Source organism: Sturnus vulgaris, chromosome 4 (assembly GCF_052056855.1).
Source record: "Sturnus vulgaris isolate bStuVul1 chromosome 4, bStuVul1.hap1, whole genome shotgun sequence".
NCBI classification, from domain to species: Eukaryota; Metazoa; Chordata; class Aves; order Passeriformes; family Sturnidae; genus Sturnus; species Sturnus vulgaris.
Genome location: NC_142246.1, coordinates 43317031 through 43343011, shown reverse-complemented (window position 1 = coordinate 43343011; position 25981 = coordinate 43317031). Strand labels below are relative to the sequence as shown.

General features: G+C 41.4%; 1 protein-coding gene across 34 annotated transcripts in view; it reads left to right on the top strand.

Moving 5' to 3' along the window:
• The window catches only part of TRIM2 (tripartite motif containing 2), a 94398-nt gene that overhangs the window by 19567 nt on the left and 48850 nt on the right, over positions 1-25981 (top strand). For 2 of the 34 annotated variants that reach the window (XM_088163699.1, XM_088163721.1), the window contains exon 2: positions 927-1097. The exons of 29 other annotated variants lie outside the window; for them this stretch is intronic. The gene's annotated coding sequence lies outside the window, so the exon portion shown is untranslated. Of the gene's footprint in view, positions 1-926; positions 1098-9458; positions 9676-25981 lie in introns of those variants that run through there. 3 more of the 34 variants (XM_088163725.1, XM_014890315.2, XM_014890327.2) reach the window with 2 other exon arrangements.

Here is a 25981-nt window from a genome sequence, read left to right as displayed (position 1 = left end):
TGGTTAGGAGCAATCAATATGCTCAGCACATTATCTCTTGACTAAAGAAAGAAATCCCTTGTTCATCACGAGTTCAGCTCAACATGGCTGGCTCTGAAGGGGCAGTCTGTGCCTGTCTGATTTGCATCAGGGTAAACAGACAGGAAATGAAATTATTCTTTTTTTCCTCCCAGAGAGATAATTTTCAACATGCATTTACAGGGCTTGCTAAAAGAAGATGCTGAATCAACATCCTTCATAAAAGAACTGCTGTGAATGGAATAATCTATAATTGCACTTTTTGATTCTGAGGTGGTAGGCAGTTTGTGAAAACAAAGTTATTTACTAATAGTAACTAACAAAGCTTTCAGATGTCCTGGGAAGCAGAGAAGCCTATCATGCTCAATCTACAAAAGAAGGAGATAAAATTTGCAAGGAAGCTGGAAATAGAACTGCTTACTGTGATTAATTTTCTTCCTCTGGTTCTGTAGGTGCATTTGCCAACACTTTCCTGTGGCTGAGTATTTAGTCTGCAGACACACTTGTAATATAGCTATTGTTCAGAACTTAATGAAAGGTATTCATTTGGGGTTGACTGAAACCCTGACCTCTTACCAGTATTTCCCAAATATACTCATGGTTACCAGATTACTAGATCCACTATATTTCCCGTACACTACACATTAGGAATGTCAGACCAGCTCTGAAAGTGGGTCAATATCTTAGAAAGATTACTAAGAATTTTGAGTTTTTGGAACTCTAATTCACGATACTGGGCATCTGAATTTGTAATGAAAGCAGAAGGCTTTAAGGATGCTAATAATAAACACTGAGGCAAAAAGTAAGTGCTCTGCTGATATGTTCTACATGCTTGACACATCAATTAAGGCTATGATAAAGTAGAGCCTGTGAGTGAAATAATATTGCATTTGTCTCCTTCTCATCAGCTGTTTGAGTCTGGCCAGGAAACGGAACTATCAAGTAACAGGAAAAAGTCTGAAAGAAGCAATGTCAGCCTTCTGTCAGGTTTGGATAGATTTCCTTGTAAAGTCAGTCACTATCGGAAGTCAGGTCTCCATAGGGATAAAGGCTGAGATTTGCCTCCTCAGTCTCCTTGGGTAAGTTGTCCTCTCTTAAATCTGAACTCTCTGACTGATATCCTCAGTTTTCACCCATGCCTATGAAAGCTTTTAAAATCTTTCATTATGGCTTTTTTTTTCCCCCAGATCCCTTTTCCTAAGTATTAGATGCTAGGTAAGGGATGTTGTTGCTACTAAAGTGGAACATACTGGTTGGTTCTAAAACAATGAAAAATGCTAAGCATGCAGCCTTTTCTATTAAAAAACAACAGGGCTGTAATATCCAGATATTACTCATACATTAAGAGCAGAGGGCTTTCCTCTAATGTGCATTTTATTTTGGTGATGTTACCTGGAGAAGGTACTCCTCTTAGGAAACAAAAGGATTCCTAAGCAGGTTATATGTGCAAAATCCACCCCAGGAGAATAGAGGAAGTCTCACAACCAGGTATTTACCACAGGTCTTGTTCTGTAGGGTGGCCTGTCTGAAATACAACGGAAAACTCGGGTTAAGACAGGGGAAAAAAGGGATTACTTCCTACCTTCCTTGCCTGTGACAGAGAGCGAATGGCAGTGGCTAAGTTGTCTTCAGGTCTGTGCTGCCTTTAAATCATCAGTATCTACCAGTTACCACTGATTCCTTGGACTTATCTCCCTCCTGTCTGACATATCTGGCCTCTGTGCTAGTCAGCAATGCTGAAAGAAGCAACCTTCAGTGGCATTCCAGCACTTGGCTATGGTCTACTCTCATGCTGGGAAGATGTTTCTTTGGACTCCATGGGCAAGCCCTAAACTTTCTTCTTACTGGAATTAGTAGCTTACAGAGCAGGCTCTCTGCATTGCTGCTTTGCTCTGATACTGTGTTAAAAGTGCAGCCGTGAAAACTACCTTCTTTTAGGGTAGATACAGGACTGGTTTATTAATTGTAGCCTCCAGATGGCTCATTTCTCTCTAGCTTACCTCTCTCTGGCCCATACAGCAAACTATATCTCAGTACATGCTTAAGTAGGCAGGAAATATTATAGATGCCATGGTTTCTTCATCCATGAAGAAGCTTTTAAATATTTGTTTCATTCTTTTTGCCTGTGTAGCTGCCCAAAGGTCTAAGAAAGCAGTAATTTCAGCTTGTAGCATAAAATGTCCTTAATTAAGAGGGTAGCTTGCTGTGTTCTTCTTCGTTGCTGCTGTCTAAAAAAATTATCACGGCTGTCATCAGCCTTTTCCTCTTATCACTTCTTGTTCACTGCATGTTTAACTAAGAAGAATTGTATCCATTAAAATTCAAGGAGTGCACTGCAGTTTCTCTCACAAAACGAAATCATTCTGTGGCTTGTTTTCTTCTTATGGAGCATCTTCAGATGACACTTTACCTAATGCTCCCTAATGTACTGTCAAGAGTTAACACTTTTTATACTCATATCCTGGCATGGAATTCTGCAGGTCTTACTCTGGCAAAACTTCTACTGAAGGCAATAGAGAGGCTGGTTACTTTAAGGACTGAAATGGGACTGTGAGAATTACAATTTTTTTCCCACATGTGTGGTTTAATTTCTACTTCTGACTGGGATGCTTAACTTTAGAGTGATACTTTTGGCCTTTTCAATTAGTTTTCAAATGTATAAGAGCAAGTTGATAAGTATTTGATGAGGTTAATATCAACTCCAGCATTGCAGTGGCTGAACTTTCAGCACTTTTCAGACATTGCCTTCAGGAGTCCATCTGTCCAAACAAAGGTCTCCTTCTATTTTCCCTGTAATTTTCTCCTGATACCTACTCTTCTCTGTCACTTTGAAATCTGTGCTTAACACTCATATACACTTTGGGATCCAGAGCTACATCAAAACATTTCCTTGGATCATACTAGCTATGGAAAATGTTATGCTGTCACATTCCAATACATAGATGGGAAGGTGTGAGCTAGGGCTAATGCAGCTCTGGCTGCAAAAGAGAGGATGCAAGAAGGGGAAGAGATGTCCATGTGGATAGAGCAGGGACAGCATCTCTTATATGCATGCAGGTATGTGTGGTTATTATGTCAAGACAGACTGGACTAGTACCATCACCAGCCTTTTATTAAAAGCTTTTCATGCCTTCTTTCAGTCAACTCCACACAGTACTGACTCCTTTCCTCACAGGCAGCTCTACCTCCTTTCCTTGCAGGCAGCTCCACACAGCACTGACTCCTCTCTGCAAGTTTTCTTCTTCCTTCCGCATGACTGGCTAAACTCCAACCTGTCCCTTGCCCATCACCTAATCCTGTCTGCCCCTCACACACTTTCTTACCTTGTCTATCCCTTGCATGACCACATGTCCCTTACCTCCTCACAGCACAGCCAGCAGAGTCCATCCCAAGCTCCAGGAAACTCTGGCTCTCTAGCTGCAACTTGTAACCAGCTAACCCACTCTTTTATAACACACATCCTTATTGGGCAGGCAAGGCTGTTTTCACTCCTCGGTAATCAATACAGTGTAATTCATTGAGGAAAATGGCCTTCTCCACTATCCCTACAAACTGTTCTCCTACAGGTATGTAGATAGGACAGTTTTGGTAGAAGAAGTCCCCTACCTGTCCCAAAGCTCTGCTCAGCTTCAAGCCTGTCAGCCTTTCACTCTGGCTTGTAGTGTCTTCTAGCCTCAGGCCCATCATCCTTACTCCAAGTCTCCAACTCATGCCTGTGTAGGGAGGGCATGTCACTTTCCCTGGTCATCTGTGCCCTTTACCTCACAAAGTTCACAGCCTCTTCATATTTCGGCCACAACTCTTTTCCTATCCTAGAGGCACCTTTTTTCCCTGGCATCCCATGTCCCATCCTCCTGAACCTCTGTGTTCCACGCCATTTAAGATGCTTGTTCTCTCTGCCTCTCAGTCCTTAAAAGCTTCCCGAGACCTCTTTTCTCCTTGCTGTATTCTCTTCCTACTCTCTGTCTTCCTCACTACAGCACAGTGTTTGCAGTCTGAGAGACAGGGGGCTCTTTGTTCTCCCCTGGAGTCTCAGTTTCTTCAGTGCAAAGGTCTCAACATACTTTCTTTTTCCTCTTTAGTGTACTTGAAGGGAGGAAAGTAGGGCAGGTCCAAGGTAAACCAGGCAGATAATAGTTTTTTGTGTGCTGTAAAGGGGAATAGCTCCAAGCAAGATCAAAGAAAGACTAAGCCAAGAAATATATGTGGGGGGGGGGTTGTTTTTGTTTTTTGGATTTTTTTTCTACAAAATGCGGTCCTTTCTATTTTTCTTGGCAAACAACGTGATCAGTATTCAACAAGTATCTTGTGAAGCAGCTTCAGGCCCAGAGCTGCTTTTGAACTGTTAGCTGTGATTCTTCATGTGCTCATTTCTTTGTGGTACCAATCACATGGTAACATTTCTGATTCTTGGATGAATTATGTTTTCAAACAAAAAGAGGTATTTGGACACATTACTTTTGGTTCAGAACTTTTCATGAATGCAGACATATGAAAATGTCATACATCAGAGTTTCCTGGACAGTTGCTTTTGAAAGGAAGCTTACATGAATGGAAGTTTGTGAAAAACAGTAATACTGAGACAGTACAATTTTACAGGAGCCGGGGCTGATGGTTAATTTCTCAGAGTAGCAAACTATTATTCAGAGCAGTGCAGAGCAGAAGCATGAGCCTGGCACAAACTGAGTGTATGCCCATATTTAAGGGACGTGGTTGCCACAAAAATGTGACTGAAGACGTTGAAGTAGGATTAAAGTCAGGAGGGGTGTGGGGATTACCTGTTGTTACATGGTATATTTTTTTAAGAAGCTTGAGCATTTGGTTCCAGTTATCTTTCTTCTCCTGCTCCAGTCCATAATGTCTGCAGCACTTAGTGGACACCTATGAGCTAATTCACCTCTCTCAGAAAATACATGCTGTTTTTCAAAGGGCCATTTTCTGTCAGGCAGTGAACTGTATCCATTCACTGGGAGTCCAACAAGTGCCTCAGTGTGAGGCAAGAAGTGTGAAGGGGTCTTCAGAGGGGAACAGGGACCTTTGAAAACAGTCTAGTGTTTGTCTTTTGAAATTATGTTCTTCTAATATTTGACCTTCCCTGATGAAAACCGCTGGGGCATATGCATTGCATAGTGTTTGCTGACTTGTTGCTTAAAGAATATGAAGTATCCAGCCATTATCTCCTGTTCTGCAGACTTCTAGGTGTGAAAAAGGAATCATCATTTCATCTCACTTAGAAGGGGAAAGGCTGTACATGTCTCCATCACCAGTGTGCTCAGAATGAGCTCATGTGCCCCAGGCAAGCCCAGATCCCTGCAGACACAGACGTAAACGAGACTTGATGGGAAAAGCAACTTAGTTATGCTTATTCTCCTCTTTTTTTTTCTGGGGATAGCCAGGGGCTACTGCAGGCAGTAGTGAAAACAGAAGCAGCCATGGGGCTTCTCCAACGATGACATCAAGGTTATAATGCATTGTGTTTTTGTCTGAGCTGCATTTTTTCTTTCTGTGGAAGAGAAGTGATACATTATAAAGCAAAGTACATACATCATGAAAAAAAAAAATACCAAAAGCACTAAAACAGCCCCATTCTCATCTAAGAGTTGGAGCAGACAGCAAAGGATTATCACATGATATCTCTTTGGAAGATCAGCTAACAATTATGTGCCTTTCTGGAGGGGGACAGAATTTTGCCGAGCTCAAGTCACCGGGCACCAAGCTGAAGTGCTATGATAAAATACGTGAGGCCAGAACTACTGAATACAAGTTTAGCATTTGAACCCAAACCCAAGGCACCTGTTCCATGTGCTGGCTTTAAAATGCTGGTGATAAAATAATTCATAATGTCACAGCTAATTTGTCTTTAAAAGATGAGTTATTGTCAGTGCCAAAATCTACATAATTTTATTTCCTTAAGTGAACTGAAGCTTCACCTTGAACTCTTCCAAGGGTAGTTTTGTCTTAGTTTATCAGACCTGTGTTTTTTCAGTCGGTATAAAGCCTGCCAGCTTGTTTGCATCAGAAGACTCATCTGGAACTTGAGTTGTGACTGACTAGAAATCCGCATAAACATATTTAAAGTCCTACACCAAGTGGTCTAGTGTTAAAACCAAAGGTGAACATACACCTGTGGTGAGACCCAGGCTTGTTAAGCTACCATCCTGAGTATCCATCATTTAGATAATTTCACAGATTCAAATTAAATGGAAGGTGCATCCTCCACCAAACCAAGACCTGTCACTTGCTCGGTATTTAAGCTGTAAAAAAAAAGCTGGTTGAAAAACAGATTGCTTTCAACTATACCTTTGCAATGCAGTGCTCCCAATACAACCATTAGACTAGACTAGATGGGAGCAGAGTTCAGACCAAGAGAGATACATATTCTGCTACCTCCTGTGTGTCACCATCTGTCCGTCACTGACTGAGGAGGGATGCTTTTCCCTTGCTTTAAGGAACGTGCAATAGCATTTGAAAAAATCTTTCAAGCATCTACATATGAAGATACATAATCAGCATAATCAGTATCTAACCTGCATCCTACTCCACTCTTGTCCTACTAATACTGCTAACAAAGTTGATCTTGGTGAAAAATTAATATGGAAAATAACAGGGTAGTTTTGTAGCTGGCGTTTGAAAATACCCTAAATGGAAGCTGCCATTTTTCTAAAAAGACATATTGCTCCTAGAAAGTTGTTTTTCCTATCTGATCTGTTCTTTGTTGCAGTCTTTCCTATATGAAGCTTTCTAGAGTAAATTTTCTCACCATCAAAGTGATGAATATCTTCCATCGCCATTTCTCCAGAAAGCCAAGATCCCTGTGCTCAATGGGAACATGGTGCTTGACTGCCCCAAAATTCACAAAGTTTGAGAGTGTGAGCATCAAACGATGCCTTAGATCCAGGCAACAGCGAGGAGACACACAGCTGGCCTTCCTGGAGCAGGAGCTATGTATGGACAGTAGGATCATGGCACCTCATAGAGATGAGATAAAAGAGGAAACAAAAAATACAAAATAAAAAAGGAGATAAAGTTGAGTAAAAATGATCCCCAGAGCCTGGAAAATGAAAGGTCATTTAAAATTGATCTACTGTTTTTGAATATTGAATTTTCTTGAGGTTTTCTTGAGGAACTGTTGTTTGTGAAAGTCATCTTTGATGTAAATGGACTGTGGTTTTTTTTGAGAGAACAGATATATTGAAGACCACTTGAGACATCAGTGTGAATTAATGCATTTGCTCCTTTGCAGGAATAAACATTCAGCCAGCAAAAGCATCACAAATTGAAAGTGGTTATTTCCACTTACCCTTCTCTTTATTACCATGTCCCACCCAAAAAAAAGCATTCTTATTCCAAAGATAACAGTCATTCAGCTTGTCCTTGTACAGTGGGGAGAGATCTGCGTGCCCAGAAAACACACAAGGACTGCTCTGCTGTGGCCCATGAAATAATTTCTGTCCCCAAACCTGTAAGTCTGCTCTACGAGGATCAAGTTCTTTGGTCTCATGGAAAATATCAGTAAAAACATGAGGTAGTCAGTTCACCCCACTTGTTTACTAAGTGAGAGAATAACTCAACTGTTACCAAACCCTGCTTATTGCAGTTTCAAAGAAATACTATTATTGCTTCAGATGACATATGTGCATTTTGTGTGTTTTGCTGCTTACTACCATGACAGGAGATCAGAAGGAGGGAAATGCTACAATGCAGGCAAAATTGTCTAACTTTGGTAGCAGCTGAGCCGTAGGGCACATGGAATCTGTTCTCATAGATCTCTTGTTTGTGTGGTGTGCCCTGGTGTCTAATAATACAGCGGAGTTCATGTGTAGCCTTTTACATTGGATCACTGGATTGTATTTCATACATCTGGACAGCTGTCTTTTTTCACAAAAGCTGTAGAAATATTCATGTTGGGATCTCTACCTGACGTGACTGAAATTACTCAGTGGGTTATACAACTACTGGAAGAAATTGTGATAGCACAGGCACAAATAAACACAAAAAATTAATTCATAATTTCCTCGTTTGCTTCGACTGACTAGAGAGCCTTGTTTTTTGGGTTTGGTGTTGTTTGTTGTTGTTGTTTGCTTGTTTGTTTTTTGGAATTTTTAAAATCATTCAACTGCTTTTGGCTTTAACAGTCCAGTTGTGTCAGTCCTGGATCCAGGTACAAATGAGTAGATGATCAGCACAATCCTGATTGTGCCAAGTTAAAAACCTAAGCAAGTGACAAGGCTCAGGACTTTCAGGCAGAGCGTTTACAATGGTGTTTTTATTTTGTTAATGACTTACTGTAGTGATTCACCAATGCTTTAGCGAAAGCTGCCTTGTTCAGAGAGTCTCATTGTTCAAGCAGAGTAAGATTATTCCCAGTAAAAAAGCTTGAAAAATCCTCTGCTTAAACTAACAACTAAATAAAGCTTGTTATTTTAAAGAACATACAGATAACAGCAACTTTAAGTAATGGCAAAACATTTTTTTTTAATCCACCATAAAATTTTTTTCTTGATTTTTTTTTAATTGGGAAAAGAATCTTCTTCAGTCCTGACACAGAAGCCATGAAGTATCCAAAAATATAGGTGTCTCCTTAAGCCTTTGGTACTTGAATGTAATCAGGGCACTAGGCCTTTAAATAGACGAAAACAGGGGCTGAAGGTGAACTGGGGGCTTTGAGTCATGGACTTTCACGGGGTGCCTATCAAAACTTTGCTTCTGCAACTTTTGGTGAAATGTTCATTCTGGTAACGAATGGCTTGAACCACCCTAGAAGTTCCCTATTCAGCAACTGTCCACTGGCTCTGAGTTGCCTTAGTAGGAAAAAACCCTCACCAAAACAAAACAAAACTTACCAAGACATTAGATTTGCTTCCCACCTGGAAGCATTTAGAGGATGTAAAGGTATCAGCATTCACGTCCCTGTTTATAAAAACCAGGTTGACTTGATAAGTTGTTGACGATTTCATATAATGCACTGGATTTTCCTGCCCCGTTCCAGAGAGGCCGCTTGTGCTTGGAGCGAGGGAGGGTTTGTTTATGCAGCGGGGAGTGTGAGGACCCGGCTGTCACTTTCTGGAGTGGTGGGTGGTGCTCTGGGCTGCTGGACGCTGCCTGGGGGAGCAGTCAGGCATCTGCAGACGGGAGACCATCCCGGCATGGGGCCAACTGTTTACTTTCAAAGCCTTTGTACCTCAGGTTACTTGTAAGGCTGATGCTGGGGGAGTTCTGCTAAAACTGGACTGTGTACGTTCCCTGGTTTGCCTGTAATTTGCAGTTTATGAAAAACAGATGGATGACTGAGCGCTCTGCAAGTTAGGGTAGGAATGGGATATTCTGACATAAGAGCAGCTTTTACAGAAAACATTGAGTTAAGAGGATTCAGGCTCAAGCTAGATTGCTTCTTCCCTCCCCCCGACTTTTGTCGATTTTTACTGCATCATTGGTATGTGTCCAAGGAAAGTCGGCCATATCATTCGGAAATACAAGGGGGTAAACTTTTGACTGTCGGATCTCTTCAGGCTGAGAGACTCCAGAGTAAATGAACTGGGATAGAAAGAATTAAAAAGAGGGATTTCTTTAGATGAACTTTTTGGTTTTCTGCTCTGCCAACAGCAGTGTAAAATAACGAAGAAACTGCAGCACTCCTCTCCTGCCTTTCTAAATAATGTAAGTTACCCTTTCACACACATCTCTAAAATGTTCTTGAGGTTTTTCTGCTTTCGAAAGAACAGTGGTTTTATAGCCAGTGAGCTCTTGCCAGGAGCTCTGCTGTGTGAGTGAGTGGATTGCTTTGTCTTTCTTTTTCTAAATCAGGGCGGTAGCAGGGAAGCCGAGCAGTTTGACACCGCCTTTCTTTGATAGTTGTGTTAGCTTGGCTTTAAATGGCTGTCGAAACCTTTAAACCTTTTCAGTGTTTGTGCAGAAATTTGTTTGTGGCTGGCAAAAGACAATAGCAAATGTTTTGATTGAGCTATGCATGTTAGGCTTGCCGTAAGAGCAGGCATTTCAAGGGAGACTATGTGATGCTATGTAAAGAAGACAGGATGTGACAAGGGAAAACAAATGTTTCCTGCTCTTTAATATTTAAAAGAAATAATTGAAACAGAGCCAAGGAATTTGCCTAGAAAAGAAATAGTGATGTTTATTCAAAGAAAAATAATGACTCTCTAAATCTGACAGGACAATGCCAAGGTCTAATTAGGAGAGACATTTTGCTTTTCACAGTGGTTCATTTTTTGAAGCTGGAAGTTGGCATTAATGTTGCCATATTCTGTTGTGCTTTTATGAAGTGTAACTTGAGCCATTACCTGATGCATAGCTCTCCATAGGTTATTGAGGTAGGTTGATTACTCCCCTTTTAGTTCATTTTGCTATTTTCAAAATGCTATCTAGGCAGACTGTCAGGCAGATTGATAGGTTTAAGTAAAACCAGGGGTATAATTACAGATAATATACCAGGTAGTATATTAAGAATAAAACAAGAAGTAGATCAAGAAAATCACCCTGAACTGAAACATTCATCGGGCCAAAGCAATGACATAGATTTACAGGGGGACAAATGAGAAAATTGTTGTGAAAGTACAATGACTAAATAAATATTTCTTAGATAAGGATATTGCTTAAGGAAAGTTGCTTTCTGTTCCAGCCTTGGATTTTTTGTTTTGGTGGGCAAGGTATTTATCATCTAGATAATTGTTTATGGCCAATTATTATGATCTAATAATCAGTAGTTTTTTTCCTCAAAATTCCACGTTGCTGCTTGTGTGAAAACAAGTGATATTGACTAGCAATACTTATGAGAGCTTCTAGACAATGTGAATATTTTAAATAAACTTGGTAACATAAATTGCAGGGCTTGAAAAGCATATTGAAATGTTTGTTTTCTTAAAATCTGTATAAACTTGTTTATTTTCAAGTTAGTCCCATAATTTTCTGGATGATATCTAAATCATGAAGGTGTTATGGAGAAAAGGTATCAGAAAGCTACTGTACCTGGTCTTGGGACTGAATCATCCTGCTTGAAAACAAAGGCAGCAGAAAGAGGAATTTGTTCCCTGTTTCCAGAGGGTTTGGGGGAGGAATCAGTCTGTTAGCTGCTGACAAATTGAAATAAGGCTTTGGCCCACAATTTGGTTATAAAGAACAAGTTTGTGTTTTCTTTGTGGAGATGGAGAGTTCATTTCAGTTCTTGAGAATCATCCTTTTTCATGAGAAATAGCTTTGATAGGCCTTTAATAATTACATCTTTCTTCAGGGAGAAGGCTAAACAGAATTTTGGTTCAAGGTTCACATGCTGTTTGAGAGCCAGAAGGAAAATTTAAGTGGGTTTTATGACAGAACCAATTCTAGATTTGATTATAGGGTTTCTGGGAATAGGGAAGGATTAAAATCATGGAAACAATTATTTCAGTCAACTGGGAAAGATGCTTTGATTTCTTTATGTAATTTGTAAAGGGAGACAACAAATGTATCCTTATAGACACAGAATAAGAATTAGAAGTACAAGCACATTTAAGGCTTTGAGGGAGTGGTGGAGGTATGTGTGTCTTAAAAGTTGATATTTTTCATAGCATTGATTTTTGATGAAATCTTGCATTTGAGGCTAGATTTGAGACAAGCAGTGCCCATGGTTGGGCGGCACACTCAAGTGCTGTCTGAATTCTGCTATGTCCAGCAGCATGCACAACATTTGGAACATTAGACTTTATCTGGACAAAGATGATATTTCTGCTGGGAGGTTTCCCCAGCCCACAATACTATTCTTTCTCTGGCAGTCCTGGTTTTAGATTGAAGCTCAGGTTGTTTACTGGAAAATCCCAGATATTTGGTGCTTAAAGCCATCATAAAAGCATGCTGGGCCTGTCTTTGCCTGATAATGGAATTTCATTAATTCATAACAAAAGTAGAATTTGGACAGCTTATGTAAAAACAGCAATGCTCCTGATTCCTTTGAGGAACACTGAGGAATTAAATTAGCTGAAAAGGTACTGGGTGTTCTAATCCAGAGAATAAAGTGCTGTACATTACTATACTGAAGCTGAAATTTAATTGTCTGCATAAAGTATTAAACATACACAGTTTTGCAGAAACATGTAATACTGTGTCTAGACACATGAACTATTTTTTATACAAACAAAGTCACAATGTATAGTAGGTTCGAATAAATCCTTGAGCTTCATTTGATTTGATCTGCTGATGTATTGTCTCATCAGAATTATATGTGTCCCAGTATACAAGTGTAGCTAGTTTGGACTATTTTTTTATACACAGCAACAAGTATATGTTATTGCAAATAATAAGTTCGGTTTATAAAGAATGTTCCTTAATACAGTGGCATTATATAAGGGAATAACACTTCTAATTTAATTAGTTGTTTTACCGACAATGCAGTATTCTGTGTTATAAAATGCCACTAATTCCAAAGCCCTAAAAATTTTCTCCCAGAATTCTTCCCATCCATATTTTGCAGGGTAACATATATGAACTTGCCTTTTTCAGTTATTGAAGCAATTCAGTGACTGCCAGATTGCAATCCACTGTTGCAAATGCTACACTTGGCTGACATCTTTAACCAAAATTATAATGATCAATAATTATATGCTATTTCCAGAGACTGCAGGTTGTGGTTATGTTTTCTGTAATGTTTCCTGAAAAAAACCAACGGTGAGGAGAGCTTAGCATGTGAAATACATGGCATGAGCTGTTAGAAAAACTAGACTGAAAACAGAAATCAATATTCGTTGAAAGAAATCAATATTGGAAAGGAAATAAGGACTATTTAGAGGTTTTTTAAATACTGAAAGGAAGAGAATGGGGCTTAGCTGTCACATAAATGGACTTCACCCCTCCATATCTCCATTTTTGATAAGTTACTTTTCAATACATGCTCCTGTTGGAATTGGACTTGCTCTTCTGTTTGTTATGTGACGTGAATGGATTGCAGGCAGTCCTTTGGTGTGCTGTAAAATGTGTATTTATGTGTCTGTAAGGAAAAGAGCTGCTTAATTGCAAACACCAAATGAAATTTGGAAGAATTCCTGTTTTGTACACAAGATCTCTTTTTCTTCCTTTTTGTTTTTGATCAACTGAAATAAAGATTGCCTTCTACTGAACAAAACTCAGGCTGACCTTTGGAGAAATGAAAATGGCATTTCATGTCAAACTTTCTGAAGGGTTTATTTCTACAAAGACCATGTTTTATTTCTGTGGTTCAAATAAATAAATATATATTGTATAAATTGTAACATTAAAGGCATTTACCTTTGTTTTCTACCGTAGACTGTCTAAGCATTTTCTGTTCACAGTCTGTAGACATACTGCATGTCACTCCTAATAACTGGGATGGCTGGTTATATTTGGATTGGACATTACTTATTTTAAAAGGTGATTTTAGCTGGAAGTCAGTAATTGAGCTTGATCAGAAATACCAGTTTATAACTGGAATACCATACAGTTAAACAAATGACATAACATGCCATTAATATTATGTGTTTGGACAGCCAAGGATCTAGTCAGCTGAGAAGTCTGCTGGCAACCAGGCAGCCTTCCTACTTGATAGCTGGACTTCAGGGCAAAAAACTCAGAGGCAAATCACATTCAAAGGGAAGAACTGAAATTGGAAATGCAAATGAAATACAATTCTTGAGGTGCTGAATAGGTATATGTAGCAGGTAGATGTTGGCTAGCTCTGTCCATCTGGCCACTGTCTAGTTGCAGTAGGGTTAAAAGAGGCACAGCTAAATTAAGAAGAGGCTAATCATAGACACATGAAAAATGTTAGCAGCATGTATTCTGGCACTGCTTACATTACATGGCGACCCTGCTAACACAAGCACCAAAAGAAACTCATGCTGAAATGGCTGTGATGGTTTATTTTTAAATATTAAATCTAAGCGGTAATGACTTAAGAATATGCCCTGCTAGTAGGAGAAGAGAAATGACATAAAAATTTACTGTAATCACATATATACTTTATGTTCCCCTGGAAGAACTACAAACAACTCTTCTTTTTATGGTCAGTACTTTTGCTCGTGTACAAGTATTATTCGTTCTGTCTCACTTTAAAACCATCTGAATATTATCGGTTTTGGATGCATTGTAGGAGTGGTTAATTAAGAGGATAGTGATCTTCAGTCGTTATGCCAAGGTGAATGCTCTTTGTAAAAGACATAAGGATTGAAGTAGATGCAAAACTTTTGATCAGATTTTAAATGCTTGAGATGAATGTTCAGCAATTTGCTTGTTCCTAATCCAGTATGGATTTATTTGTCTTAGTGTTATTAGTCTGTCTAAACATGTGTATGATCAATTTATGGGTGACTTTCTGTTATTTTGTCATGGAAAGCTATTTGTTTTGTGCTGCCATGAGCTTTTGTTCTTGATATTTTTTCTTGTACTTCTGGAAACAAAGAGTGACAATCCCACTTTTTTTGCTAGTTTTGAAGATGCTCCTTCAGCGAATATGTAATTTGGAAATTTGTCATGCCTGGACTGATGACTTAAAATAGTTTTAGTCCCTGCGAGGATCTGTACTGTGCCTGCCTCCTTATACATCAAAGTTCAGCAGAACTTGGTTATTTGTGAGCTTGAAGGTATATAATATCTACCAGTGTGTTTTGTGAAGTGCTCAGGAGTTGATTTAGCAAGGAAAGAGCAGTGTCTAGATTATTTTGAACTACATAACCCTGAATAGTACGAAAACATGAAAGTGCAAAATGCTCCTGCACCTTTTGTGGAACAAAAGGCCTCCAAAGTAGTGATGAAATCTTGATTATGCTGAACTTGGAGATGTTCTTGAAAAGATCCCAACAGTTATGGGGTTTGTGTGCCTCTGAATGCATTCATCTCTGTAGTGATCCTTGGACAGATAGTATGTATCCCATATCTAGCCCCAAACATATTTGGCCCATGATCTGTGCTATTAGAGAACTTGCATATTCTGTGAGAAATGGCACTTCCAAAAGAGCAGGTGCCAGCAGTTTCAATGATGTCTTCAGGGTCCCCTGGTTCTTCTGAGAACAGGTGTAAGGTTGCAAATACTGTAAATCCCTCGACTTAAAAATTAATCAGGAGCTAAAGTGACCCCCTGGAATGAAAATGCAGGACTGAGGAACAAACCATTTACAGCATAAATAAACTCGTGAAGAGGAAAAGCTGCCATGTTTCTCTGCATTAACACAGTTTTTTCATTTGGTTTTGCTTTTTCTTTCTTTTTCCAGTGATGAAACAGTATTAATGAAATTCTCTTCTACAACTTTCTCTCCTGTAATCCCTTTATTGGTGGAAGTGTTAATGTAAGCCTTCAGGGATTAACTCCCACAAGATAAGCTTCTGCATGTGCTGGTTTGTTTTGTTTCTGGTTTTGTTTGTTTGTTTGTATGTTTTGTTTTGTTTTTTGTTTATTTGTTTGCTTTTTGTTTTGTTTTTTGTTGAGTTTTTTATTTGTTTTTTTTTTTAATCTTGAAAACAGATTTAATTTGATACCTATAACTCAAGTAATTGCACTGTGCTGAAGTTAGGAAACCTAGGGGCAAAATGTCAGATAGAGCCACAGGTTATTTCATAGCATCTGAGGGTGTTTTTTTTGTCCTAAGTGTTACTCTGACACAATACTACAATATGGGTTAATATGTGGTCTTTCCAAAGTGCTTTTAAGATTTACTGGACCCTCTGCAAAGAACTGGTTCTTCTCTTATTACCTAATTCTTAGTCTGCTGAGTAGTTTTGGGAGCAACTGGTCTTTGTGCATCTCAGCTCAGAAAACAAAAGAAAGATAAAATTAAGTGTTGCACCATAAAGATTTCATTCTATTTATCAAATAAACGGTGGTAACTTTTGTCTTGCATCTAAACAGCTGGAAATAAATTTTGATTGTAAAATACAAACATGTTCTGAGGTACTTAGTTCCTAATTAAAGACAAATTGTTTTTATTAGTTTACCATAGTAATCCTTTACTTAAAGTCTGTCAGTGGAGATAAGTGCAACCCTTTATTACACAGCAAAAGAAGATATTAAGTATTGGAGGATCACTCTATAAGAATTGCACTACACGTTCTGTGTAGGCAGAGAATCCCCTCATCCCTTAGCATCCTCATTCTAATAAGATTTTACTATTCCATCGTATAAAACCTAGTAAAAACCCAGACTGGATTAGAGCATGCAAAAATGTTTGTGTATATTAAAGTGGATTTGCAAGGAAAAAAAAAGAAAGAAAAGTTCAATTTCCTCTGTTGACACAGTTTAAAAATTTTGTATTTTCATAAGCTGACATATTACACAGTCTTGAATATAATTAATTGTAAAAGCAGGAAAGTTTCTTCCTATATTTAACTTTTGGGATGAGTTTTTATCTGTGCTCCTTAATGGTGGCCTTTACCCTCTGAACAACCATCATTGTTTCACCTCTGGGATGTGCTCATGCAGAAGGCCTGCTCTGAAAATGTGTATCATCTGAAGGGACCTCTGATGATGAAGGTCGGGCAGCTGTTAAATGAGAAGAACCAGGACAGTGATCAAGGCATGATTTCCCCAAGCTCTATGACATTGCTTAATACATTGATAACACAGAGTACCTATGCAGAGAAAACAGAAAAAGGAAATACCACTGCAAGTCTCTTCTTTTTTCTTAGAAATAAAGTAAATGTGAAAAGATAAGAGGAAGGGGGAAAAAAATGCTAGGTTATTATTGTATTCACTATAAAAGGGTTCTCTGCTTGGGGCGATGATTAGTCATTCACCACTGTTGGGAGTCTTGTTTGTATGATTAGAAATGAGTGTACTTGCTAAAAGTATTCTGAGTGTCATTCCTCAGGCAACACTAGTGTAATAAGTCTGAGGGATTCATTTCACCTGACATACCTAAATGGCCCAGCTTTGCAGAGTGATAGAAACAGCCCTGTAGAGCCATTCATGGCCATTAAGGATGCCAAAGGGAGTGGCTACTGTGATGGCTCCTGTGATGTCTGAGTAATTTGAAGTTTTGCCTGGGTCAAATCAAAAGCCTAGCCTTATAATTTGGATGGTTGCTGATGGTACATGCTGACAGAAGAGCACAAGAGTGGATCAGAGATATCATGGTACTCTTCAGAATGATCTGCTCCTATTCCTGACTGCAAGTGTCTCATGCTATATAAGCCACTGTCTTGCACCTCTTTCTTTACAAAGATAGTCTTTATCTAAATTGATGGCTGGCTATGAAAACTTATTTCATAGTGTAGAAAGTACTTAGTGTCACAGATAATTTTAAATAGCAATATTCTAACTGTGTTTGGCCTTAAGATGTAGGCTACCTATGTTTGCAAGGGAACTTGTGTTGTTTGTAGCAGGTGCCTATCAGCAGGATTCTGGTACTTGAAAGAGATCTCCAGGTGTTATCACAATCCAAATAATAATGTGGTTGATTTAAGACAATATTGTTCTTGTCTCTCCTGATGCCAGAATTTTTTTCCAAGTACCTTTTTTTGTTTAAACAGATAGATGCATTCACATGGTTATTATATTACAGTTTCCTATACTGTCTCCTAATTTGCCTTTCATGTACACGAAAATTTACTGTTTTTCCTGTAAAGTAAAATGGATGTGGTTTCATGTAGAAATGAATGTTCTGTATATCCCAGTTCATCTTGGGAGGGTCTTAAAGTTGTGCATATGAGTGGTTCTGCTTTATTCCTCTTTCATTAGCTGTTGCTTCCAAAGTTGTGACGCCAGGTGAGAAGACTGATATTCATGCAGGAGTGTATAAGGTCTCCTGAGAATGTAATTTTTGCAGAAATTTAACCTACATCAGAGTTGAGCATTCGCTTATGAGTAGCTGTTGGGGGTTGAATTTTCTTTCCTTTTCTTTTCTTATTTGTGGAAATTTTTTGAAGGAACCTCTAGTATGTATGCCCAGGAAGGAAACGATAACGAAGGCTAGAGGGGTCCTGCCTCTAGCCCAGGGAGAGGCACAGGAAAACCAGGTCTTTTGGACAGTGTGGATCTCATGGCCTGGCACATCAGAACCACAAAAATATGAGGCATTAGTTGATACTAGTTCACAGTGTACCCTAATGCCATCAGGACATGTGGGAGAAGAACCTGTTTCCGGTGACAGGGGGATTGCAGGAATTGACTCTGCAGGAGGCTGAGGTGAGCCTGACTGGGAGAGAGTGGCAGAAACATCCAATTGTGACTGGCCCAGAGGCTCCCTTAATTTTGGGCATAGACTTCCTCCATAATGGCTATTACAAAGACCCAAAGGGACTCAGGTGGGCTTTTGGAATAGCTGCTATAGAGACAGAGGACATTAAGCAGTTGAACACCTTGCCTGGACTATCAGAGAACCCATCTTCAGTGGAACTTGATGGTGAAAGAACAAGTGCCAATTGCCACCTCGACAGTGCACCACTGGCAGTATTGGATGAATTGAGATGCCGTGATCTCCATCCACAAGATGATCCATGAGCTGGAGAGCCAAGGGGTGGTCAGTAAGGCCCACTCACCCTTCAACAGCCCCATCTGGCCTGTGAGTAGTTCTGATGGAGAATGGAGATTGACTGTGGACTACCATGCACTGAATGAAGTGACTCCACCACTGAGCGCTGCTGTGCTGGACATGCTGGAACTCCAGTACTAGCTGGAGTCCAAAGCAGCAAAGTGGTACGCCACCATTGACATTGCTAACACATTTTCCTCCATTCCTCTGGCAGCAGAGTGCAGGCCTCAGTTTGCTTTTACCTGGAGGGGCATGCAGTACACCTGGAACCAACTGCCCCAGGGGTGAAAACACAGCCCCACCATCTGCCATGGACTGATCCAGGCTGCTCTGGAAAAGGGTGAAGCTCCAGAACATCTGAAGTACATTGATGACATCATTGTGTGGGGGAACACAATTTGAGAAAGGAGAGAAGATCATCCAGATTCTGCTGTAAGCCTGTTTCACCATCAAGATGAGCAAAGTCAAAGGACCTGCCCAAGAGATCCAGTTCCTGGGGGTAAACTGGCAAGGTGAATGGTGTCAGATTCCCATTGAGATCATCAAGATCACTGCAATGTCTCCAACGACCAGCAAGAAGGAAACACAAGCTTTCCTAGGCGACATGGGTTTTTTGAGAATGCACATTCCTGAGTACAGCCAGATTGTGAGCCCTCTCTACCTGGTCACCCGCAAGAAGAACGATTTCCACTGGGGCCCTGAGCAGCAGCAAGCCTTTGCCCAGATCAAGCAGGAGATCGCTCATGCGGTAGCCCTTGATCCAGTCAGGATGTGACCAGAGGTGTGGAATGTGCTCTACTCTGAAGCCAGGAGCAATGATCCTTCCTGGAGCCTTTGGCAGAAGGTGCCTGGTGGGACTCGAAGTCGACCACTGGGATTCTGGAGTCAAAGCTTCAGAGGATCTGAAGCCAACTACACTCCAACAGAGAAGGAGATCTTGGCCGCCTATGAAGGAGTTCAAGCTGCCTCAAAGCTGATTGGCACAGAAGCACAACTCCTCCTGGCACCCCAACTACCAGTGCTGGGGTGGATGTTTAAAGGAAAGGTTCTCTCTACCCACCATGCCACCGACACCACATGGAGCAAGTGGATCGCACTCATCACACAGCATGCCCATATTGGAAATCCAAATCGCCCTGGCATTTTGGAAATAATTACATACTGGCCAGAAGGTGAAAATTTTGGTCTCACTGATGAAGAGGAACAGGAACAAGTGACCCAGGCCTACGGAGCCCCACCATACAACCAACTGCCAGCCAATAAAACACACTACTTTTCACCGACGGTTCCTGTCGCATTGTGGGGATGGACCGGAAGTGGAAAGCAGCCATATGGAGCCCCACACGACAGGTCGCAGAAGCTATTGAAGGAGAAGGTAGATCAAGTCAACTTGCTCAACTCAAAGCCATTCAGCTGGCCTTGGACATTGCTGAAAGAGAGAAGTGGCTCTACCTTTACACTGATTCATGGATGATAGCCAATGCTCTGTGGGGATGGCTGGAGAAATGTAAAAAGGCTAACTGGTAGTGTAGGGGAAAACCAATCTGGGCTGCTAATGAGTGGAAAGACATTGCCACTCAGGTAGAAAAGCTACCTGTGAAAGTCCATCATGTAGATGCCCGTGTCCCCAAGAGTCAGGCTAATAGGAAGCACAGACACAATGAGCAGGTAAATCAGGCTGCAAAGATAGAGGTGTCAAAGATAAACTTAAATTGGCAACACATGGGAGAGTTGTTCCTAGCCTGATGGGTCCATGATGCCTCAGGTCATCAGGGCAGAGATGCCACCTATAAGTGGGCACGAGACTGAGGGGTGGATCTAACCATGGACAGTATTTTCAAGTTATCCATGACTGTGAGATGTGTACTGCAATCAAGCAAGCCAAGCAGGTGAAGCCCCTCTGGTATAGTGGGTGGTGGTCCAAGTACAAGTATGGAGAGGCCTGGCAGATTGATTACATCACACTGCCTCAAACCTGCCAAGGCAAGCAATATGTACTGACCATGGTGGAAGCCACCACTGGATGGTTGGAGACCTACCCTGTGCCTCATGCCACTACCCATAACACCATCGTAGGCCTTGAAAAGCAAGTCCTTTGCTTTTCACATTGTGTTCCCCCACACAATGATATCATCAATGTACTTAAGATGTTCTGGAGCTTCACCCTCACGGTACCCCTGAGAGAATTGAGTCAGACAATGGCACTCATTTCAAGAACAGCCTTATAAACACCTGGACTAGAGAACACGGCATTGAGTGGGTGTACCACAATCCTTATCATGCACCAGCATTTGGGAAAGTTGAACCATGCAATGGCCTGCTTAAAACCACCTTGAAGGCACTGGGTGGGGGAACTTTCAAGAACTGGGAGATTAATTTAGCAAAGGCCACATGGTTAGTGAACACCCTAGGCTCCACTAAACGAGCAGGCCCTGCCCAATCATCCTTTGCGAACAACAGATGGAGATCAGGTTCCAGTGCTGCACATGAGAGGTATGCTAGGAAAAACTGTTTGGGTTAATTCTGCCTCCAGCAAGAATCCCATTCGTGGAGTTGTTTTCACTCAGGATCAGGTTTCACCTGGTGGGTGATGCAAAAGGGTGGAGAGAGCCGATGCATACCTCAAGGGACCTTGTTTTAGGGTGAAATACCCATGACACTGTGCCTGTATCCGTATCTGCATTTATATATGTATATAATTAAGGTACTGCATGTATGTATATATACAAGTTAAAGGTTTGAATTTGATGTAACATGTTGGTCTGGGAAGAAATTTGGAGTGGATAATGTTGGGGGTTGGGTTTTCTTTCTTTCTTTCCTTGTTACTTGTGGAATTTTTTCCCATTGAGTTGCTAAGGGGGACTGATGGCTCAGTACTTGAGACGGTCGGGGAGGGGGAAGTCCTCTGGTTTTTGGGAGTTTCTCTTGGAGGGACAGAGACACTTAGAGATTAGGAGCAGGTAAAGGACGGGGGCTGGGGCAGTTGCGGATCTTTTTGCTCTCGCTTTTTGGCATTGGAGAAGGACAGCCAGGCTGTCACTTTCTGCGGGGAGAATTCACCAGCACCTGAGGGACCTATCACCACCTGCTTGTGTGCCCCTGGAATCCTGAACTTCGCTTCTCCCTGCCCTGCTCAGAGCTGGGCCGCTGCTTGCCCGCCACCGCTGTTTCTTCGGTATTGCTCTGGGTTTCTCCACGCGGTATCCCGCACCCTCCTGCCTTCCCAGGACGTTCTGCAGCTACCGTCGCAGGACTTCTAATACATCTCGCCCACCACCCCGGGAATTTTTGCTCATTCCTGCTGGTTGTGATGGTAACTGCACCAAGGGGGAAAGTGCCTGCAGCTGAGAGGAGTCCCTGGTTCTGTTTGTTATTAATTCCATAGTTATTGTTGTTTTGTTTGCCTTGTTATATATATTAGTAAAGAACTGTTATTCCTATCCTCATATCTTTGCCTTAATTTCAAAATTATACTAATTCAGAGGGAGGGGGTTTACATTCTCCATTCCAAGGAAGGCTCTTGCCTTCCCTAGCAGACACCAGTCTTTCAAACCAAGACAGCGGCCAGGCAATGCTCTGTAAGGGCCTTTGAGCGTCTGGCCTGAACCTGCAAAAGATGTCTAAGAGAAAGCTTAGGAGAGATGTTTTTGGAGATGAAGGGTAAATGTAGACAGCTTTGTATCATATATAAAACCTTGTACCTCAGGGAGGAGGCTTGAGTAAAACCTGGGCTGAGCCAGAAGTGCTGCTTTGTAGGACTGTCTGGAGATCCTGCCCACACAGGGGTTTGCCTGCTTTGCAGGTAGATAACGCATGTTACTGTGGCTGTGGTAAAACTCTGCTGTGGAAGCACATGCTGGGAATTGATGCATTTTCTGCAGGCAGGGCACAAAGTGCAGGAAGCACTTAATCCCTGATGTAGAAAGGTTTCAGCTATTTCCAATAACAACAGTTATTTAAATAGGAGCGCTGGCATGTAATCAGCAAATGAGTGTCCTTGCTGAAGACTGTAAGGACGTGTTTACTGGGTGAAGTTCAGCCACTGGGTGTTTCCAAGTTTCGAGCTGCTGGAGCTGACTGCTGAGAAGTCAAATAGAGTGTCCCTGTGAGTGTGGAGGACACAGCGTCACAGCTGGCATGCTCGAGCTCTGAGCCCCTTGAGCTCCCACCAAAGAGCTGTAGATGACTTTTTGCTATGGATGTTTGGTTCGTTCAGCTCCTTTTGCCAAGTTTGTCCTGACATTGTTTCTCACTACTGCTGGTGCTGCCAGACTACCGGCTGCACAGAGGTATGTGTTTACCTACTTGCTGTGAAAGTTCAGCATTGCACTTTTGCCAGCATAAAGAGCCTGTCTGGGTAAACTTCTGCCTGCCACTTAACGCTTGGGCGAGGTTTTCTCTGAACCCAAGGACGATATACACGTTTAGACATATTGCTGTGTTTTTGAAAGATGTTTTGGTTCAGAAGACTTGGCAGATATAGAAGTTAACATCACTGCTGGGCTGTGGGCAAGAAAATTAGCTGGGTACTGTTCAACAGCTAAGGTAAATATGGAGGTGCAACAACCAATACTTTGTATTTTAAACAATATAAGTATTACAGAGGATGTGAACCCAATTTCAAGCTTCTCACGTGCCAGAGAGGGGCTCTTTTTTCTCCTTCCTTCTTAGTCCTTATCCCAATATGTGTTTTTGCACTAAGAAGATGATAATTTCTTCCCTTTCTGCCTCCATTTTTGCTTTCTTTAATACTTAGATTCTGTCTCCTGCTTCTTGCTGTGAGACACCTAAGGTGGTTTGGGTTTCTTTACCTCCTGGCTTGTGTTCCTATATTATATTTGACGGGAAGTTGGGAGTTTTGAAGGCTGCAAGAAAAACGTTCTAAAGGGCTAGCACTCTCTTAATTTTGTGAAGAAAGTTATGTGGCTTGTAGTGATTGCTGAGTTCTGCCTTCTCCCTTGCTGATTTGAACTTCATGCTAGTTCACCAAAATCCTACTGAATTTAAATGGAAAAAACAGAGGAACTTTTTGGTGGTCATTAGAGAATATGTGACTAAACTCCAGTACCTGATGTGTGTTTACCCCTAAAGGGACAGACAGTGGACATGCAACGTGGGGCAGATCCAGTCTCAAGAGAGAGTGGAGGGGATGATCTCTGCAATTTTCACCACACAGTTCAGTACCAAAAGTACTGAGCATTTTCTGCTTGCATTGATTTTTTTTCCCTGTTGCTCAGCAACTCTGAAGAAAATGCTAGAGCATTTTCCAGCATATCTTATATCTAACGTATGTAGAAGAGACCAGGGACCTTTTTCAAATTGATTCCTGATTAGCCTCCTTCTTTTTGCTCTATTGTCTGTTTTCCTGCTCCTGGAAATGTTAACAGTAATTAGTGTGGAGTCTTCATGGAGCACTTCTATTTCAACTAGAATTTCACAGAAGATGTTTATGGAAGCAGTGTTTTTATGTCCAGTTTTAATTATTTGTCAGTTCAGCTTGGTTTTATTTGAGCCTGTGTACCTATAAAGGCTGAACAGAGATCTGTCAGTGTTCACAAAATAGGTAGACGAAATGTGCAACTGTAAGTGTGATAGTAACAATACCGGTAGTCATGGTAGGGTTTTTTTTCAGTAGAGATGCTCTGACTCACTGCTTTGGATGGTAAGTATACAATTTAAAATTATTTTACTTATGACTGCACAACATCTAGTCCCTGAAATAATTCAACATACATCACTGCAGAAGTTTTTAGGAGCTCATCTGAGAATATGACATTATATTAGACATGGAAAGGGCCCTAAATTACAGTTCTGATGCTGTAATTTAACCTGATGCTTTTATCCTGTTATTTCCCTTGGTGTGTCCTTTCCATTAATTTCCTACCCCTTCTCTTTGAAATCTCATTTTTGAGAATTTGGGGGATTTGGTTGAGGATTGGTGGATGCCCATTCATGCATTGTCCTCATATGTGCAGTAAATTTAGTGTGTTCCACTGTTTTGGAATTTATTGTGCAAGACCTTGATTCAAAATGAGGTCCTGAAAACCTCAGTCAGACAAATAGCCTCTCAGTTGGTGATGACTGTGTGATCACATAAGCTCTAACCTGCCAGACTTGTCCCTTGGTGTGTGCAGTGCAACCACCAGCAGGTCCCCTCTTCATCAAAGGACAGGACAGCTGGGAGATGGGGTCTCAGGGGATAGAAACAGGACTATTCACCTCCAAAGAGGGCTGGAGAAGGGGTGCTGCAGAGGTACAAGAGGTGGGGACAAGGAGAGAGAAGAAACGTGGATATTAGATGCCAGTCATAACCTTCCCTCTACAAACTGGAGTATAAAGCATTAGTATGTTGATGTCTTAAGAGGTCCACCCATATTTCAGGAGCTCATCCTTTTGTAAGCTTTGATTACAGGCTGGGGAAAGGAGGGGAAAAAAAGACCAAATCATTAAACATGTAACACTATTAAGCAAGGCTTTAATTTGTAGCAGTGGCTTCTATTCCTGTTATTCCTGTGCCTTCAGCAACTGAAAACTTAAAAAAAAATCTAATTCATTACATCTGCCTCTGACAATGATACTGAAGGTGAGCCCATTGTTGTGCAGAAGGAATGCCAGAATACAGAGCTTGCTTCTGGTGACTGCAGTGCCTCCTCAGTGCAGATACCCAATGGGGGGAAGAGAAAGTATAACACGGAGGGGAGAAAAGCAGTTTGTGTCTGGTGCTGCCTGACTTACAACTTCAGTGGTGGAGAGAGGCAGGAAGCACAGAAAGACTCAGGCTGGCTGAGTAGGGAGGCTAGGCTGTCCCAGCCGTGCTGCAGTTATGCTGCCAAAGCCACAACCTTGGCAAGCTAAACCAGGCATAAGCAGAAGGTGGCAAAGTCGTAGGAGGATGGGTGCTGGGCTGCTGGGAAAGTTTCCAGCAGCCCAGCATTACATCCCAGGCAAACCTTTCAAGTTGTTTGCCTCCCAGGCTATGACAAATCCCTTGTCTTGGGTCACAAGCTTTGGGAAAAGCCATCTGCTCTGCTGGTTCATAAGATGAGGGAGTGACCATGGCTCACACCTGTGGCTGGTGGGGAGGAACCAGGACCTAGCAGAGTTCCTTTTGGGGCAGGCATGCCCTCTGGCTACAAACCCACAGCGGGAAGAAGTTGTTGCTCTTTTCAGATGGTGTGAACTACAGCCTGGATTATTGGAGGGTGTGGAGTGAGGGCTAGAAGTTGCACTTGCTCTATGGAAGCTGCTGGGTCTGCATGGGTGCACAGCCACAGTGGGGAAAGATAAAGGCCACCAGCTCATGAAGCCTCATAAGGTCCTTGATTCCTGGTGTGGGCATGGCTCCACAGTGATAAAGCTTGGCTGTTGGACTTCATTTGCTCTCCTGTCACCAGAGTTGAATTAGGGATGTGTGGAGCTGGGTGATGGCTGTAATAGCCATCCTATCCTGTATTTGTGTTCCTAAACTAATCCTCATTTCCAGCATGTTAGCTTTGGGT